We start from the raw sequence: 4,606 nt of genomic DNA, 5'->3' as shown, positions 1-4,606 counted from the left end.
AAGAGAGTTTTTTATTTTTTTTTTATTTATTTATTATTTTTTTATTTTAGTATGTATAAGATCATTCATCAATATTACACTAATGCAATATTACTATTGCCCACAACTTTGTGGCAGATTGTAATATCTATCAATAAATAAATCTATCAAATAATAATATGAATCGTAGTCTTCAACCTAACCCCGATGAAGCCCTGCAAAGTGGGACGAAACGTTGGTTAACATTAAAAAGTTTTTTCTACTATTTTGTATCTTTATTGACAGCCACCCGGACTATCTTCTTACAATATACTTTTCACTGTACATGTTATTATTATTTTCTCCAATGTCCACATATTTAAAAAAAAATCCGAACTGATTCATCGGCTTCATAAAAGTTTATTCTTATAGGTAGTGCTTGTGAAATATAAGTTATCTAAGAAATAATTAATTTAGTACCCACTTCTTGAACGACTTGGAACATGAATCAAAATAAAAATCTAGCGGACGTATGCGAGAACCTCGTTGCTAAGTCGGTCGGAATTATAGCGACCGAGGTACAGAGGAAGGTCGCTGTGCAAAAAAAGTGGGAGTGCAAAATTAAACAAGGGATTTACGACAGAGGCTACAATGCGGGCCTCCTCTTGGAAATATGAAATTTCATTTTTATTTAGCATATCGACCCATACATCGATTCTTTATCGATTCTGCTGCTTCCCAAGCCTTTGTGCCACAGGTGACATTTCAAAGTGGCAATTTCCTCCTCCCGCATACGATCATTAAGGTACGGAGAAGGATCATTCTGTATCTTCAATCTTCCTATTGCATCATTCTTTAATATTTCAATGAATGAAGTGAAAATGAATGATAAATCTAACTTTATTCTGGAACACTGGATTCACTAAGAGCACGATTTATCAGGCTACGTTATGTGATGTGAAGCAAATTAAATTAAACAATAATTTAAATAGATTATAGAAAGATAGTCCGTGTGGCGGTCAATAAAGGTATCAAAATAGTAAAAGAAAACTATTTATTGTTAACCAGCGTTTCGTCCTGAATAAATAGTTTTCATAATCATGAGAGATGACTTATACGAGAAGATGTTTGGTGGGTTTGGTCAAAATATTACACAAATAAGTTGAAGTAACTAATTTAATCGTTCTGTTCTTAGCCCTGATGAAGGCTAGAAATTCTAGTCGAAACGTTGGCATGATTAAATAGTTACTTCAACTTATTTGTGTTATATTTTGACCACACTCCCCAACCATCTTCTCCTCGAATAAATATTTTTCTTCTACTAACTTGATAGCTTTATTGACCACCCGGACTATCTTCCTACAACCTACTTCATATGGTCAACTATCTTCTTCCAATAATTTAAATAAATTAATGAGTATCAAGGTCATATCTCAGAACATTCTTTTTATTATTTATTTAAAGGTCCAACGTTTCGACCGATTCGGCCATCTTCGAGGACAATCTAATACATAAAAGCTTCTATTATAAATTAATAAATTATTTTTTATAAAATTTATAAAGCTTTTATTTTAAATAGCTCTATATCTTAAAAAGTAGGAACACAAGAAAACCTAAGAGAACCTAATTTAAAGATGAGTAAATTTGCTAAAATATGATCCCTAATAGAGTTCTTTACGTTAAATATTTTTCAAGATATAGCTTTTTAAAAAGCAAAATTTCATAAAAATGTTGTATCGGACGAACTAAAAGATAAGTAGTTAGTGAATTTATTTTGAAAAATTGATATCTCAAAAACTATTCGACGTACAGATGTCTATTAGCACGTTTAATTACTGTAAAGTAGTTTATGATGTTTATCTTCGTAGGAGTAATAGTTTACATGAAATTTGCTAAAATAAATTGATTTATAGTTGTTCGGACAAGTTTTCCCCAATTTTTGATTACTTTAATGAAAATTATGTATAAATAATAGTCAAAATTGATGAGTCCGCCAACTATAGGTAGGGGGAATAAAAAATGGCAGCTGTTTCAAAGGGATAAAAAAAAACTAATTTTTCATTCGGAGCTCAACATAAGAGAACGCAATTTAAAGAAGAGTAAATTTACTAAAATATGAGCCCTTATAGAGTTATTTCCGTTAAATAGTTTTCGAGATATAGCTTTTTAAAAAGCAACATTTCATAAAAATGTTGTTTGGGGTGTAATAAAAGATTAGTAGTTAGAATTTATTTTGAAAAAATTTATATCTCAAAAACCATTTGACGTACAGATGTCTATTAGCAATCTAATTAAAGCTAGTTTAATGAGCTATAAAGTAGTTAATGATGTTTATCTTCGTAGAAGTAACAGTTTACATGATATTTGCTAAAATAAATTAATTTATAGTGGTTCGTACAACTTTTCATTTGCCAAATTTATATTCATATGTGAATATCATAAAAACTACAACCCCTATGAAGATAAGTGTCATAAACTACTTTATAGTAAATTAAATTTTCTTTATTTTGAGTGCTGGCAGACATATGCGCGTCTTATGAATCTAGAGATATATTTTTTGGAAATCCAACATTTTATACGAACAACTAGAAATTAACATTCTGTGAGTTTAATTTGTCAAATATCATAAAAACTACTACTCCTATAAAGATGAACATTTTGTAATAAATTTTACTAGCTTTAATTTGAGCGTTAGAAGACATCAATACGTCTAATGGTTTCAGAAATAAAGTTTTTCATAAATCAAATTTATTGTCCGAACAACTATAAATTAATTTATTTCAGCAAATATCATGAAAAATACTATTTCTACGAAGGTAAAGGTCATAAACTTCTTTAATGTCTTAAAATATATACAAACAGAAGAATAAACAAAATGAATATTATCAAACTATCTGTATGAAAAATAAATAAATAAAATAACATAATGATAAAATAATATTGTCTCTAGTCACATTTACACACTAATATACAATATTTATACAATGGACCTGAGGATCCCTGAGCCCACTATTTCCCCCACCTGTCAGGGGTAGAGCAGAGCTTATGTGGTGTTAGTATTGGAAAGTGTTATAGTATTATACTAAAAATATTAAAAGAAAAAATAACAGAAAACGAAGAACAAGTAATGAAATACATAATTAAAATGATACAATTATAATACGTGTTTATAATAAAGAGGACCAACCTATATGCCAAACCTGTCAGTCCCCATTATCGATAAAGCATATAATTGAAGAATGCTCATCATTTCGTCAAGCCTTCGAAAATAATAAAATTCCTTGTACAAGAGAATTGGTCCTTAAAGACAAAATAATAAAATTTCTGAAAGAAACTCAACTTTATACTAAAATATAATCCACCAATATCGACCAATGTAAAAAGGAAATAGTCTACATTCAACTATCAAATGTCAAAGACAAGAAGATAAATAAAGTAAAAAGAGTGTAATAACCTAGATGTGAATCGCCCTGAATAAAAATCTACGTAGTTAGAGAAGGCAACTAATTATTTAATATAGTAGATAACATGTGGGGCTTAATTATTGCACTAGAACACAGCATAATTAAACTAATTGTTATTATATAAGGGGTACAGTTGGGGTACATATATATTTGGGTTAAATCTATATTTGAAATGAAGTGTATCAGTTGTTTTTTTGTTTTTTCCAAAGATTTCAGATTGCTTAAGTGTCCATGTATCTCCGTGTATTATGCAGGTTTTCATTAAATTGAACCTTTGTTGATCAAACTAGGTGCAGTCGAAAAGTAATTGATTGTTCGTGGAGTTTGTCCGTCGCAATTACAGAAATCAGTATTAGTTATATAAGTATAGTTATATATGTTGTCCCTTGAAATATCATTCAATATATTGGAGCCTAAAATCCGCCCTACTTTCTTTCATTCCTCCGATGGGCCATTCCAGGACTGGAAGACACGCTATTCCATGACAGCTTTCTTTGCCCAACGTTTTGGAATTCCTCAGCTAGTTTACTCCATAGACTCATTCAAACATGGTCTAATCCTTTACCTTCTCAATTTCCAACTCTCTGAGCAAGTGTAAATATTTAAACGTTTGAACACGTATAGCTGTTTGTTATGCGCCTGTGTATTTTCGTGTGATGCTTACAAACAGAGTGGACATTATGTGTTTTCTTCTTCTTATTTTTAGAAATATGTCATTAAAAATAAATTTAATCTGTACGGTTAAAACCCATGGAGGGTTAAGGGTGCAGTACTTCGTAAGGGAGTTACCCGAATTAAGCTTGATCATCAGGTTGATACCCAATTAACCACAGAAGACTTCCCAACCCACAGGATTGACTCAGTAGTAAAACAGAAAATAATATCCTACAGCCGGATTCGAAAACAGGTAATATGTCATTAAATTTTCAATTTATATTAAATGTAAATTTATTTGTATTTTTATTTAATTTTGCCTATCTATAAGAGAAGAATCTTCCCATTCAAGGGGCTAAGTTTAGTAATGACAAAATAATGTCGATAGTATTTTTTAAATCCTTTCATGTAGTTTATATTATAGTGGAAGATTATAGCCAATAATTTGGAAGATAATAAACTTTTCATCTGAATATAAAAAGTATTGGGATTTAGAATCCATATGCATTTCATATATATATATATATATA

This window comes from Halyomorpha halys, unplaced genomic scaffold (assembly GCF_000696795.3).
Source record: "Halyomorpha halys isolate HHAL.00 unplaced genomic scaffold, Hhal_1.1 Scaffold1.1, whole genome shotgun sequence".
Lineage (NCBI taxonomy): Eukaryota > Metazoa > Arthropoda > Insecta > Hemiptera > Pentatomidae > Halyomorpha > Halyomorpha halys.
Note: the sequence above shows the minus strand (reverse complement) of the source record.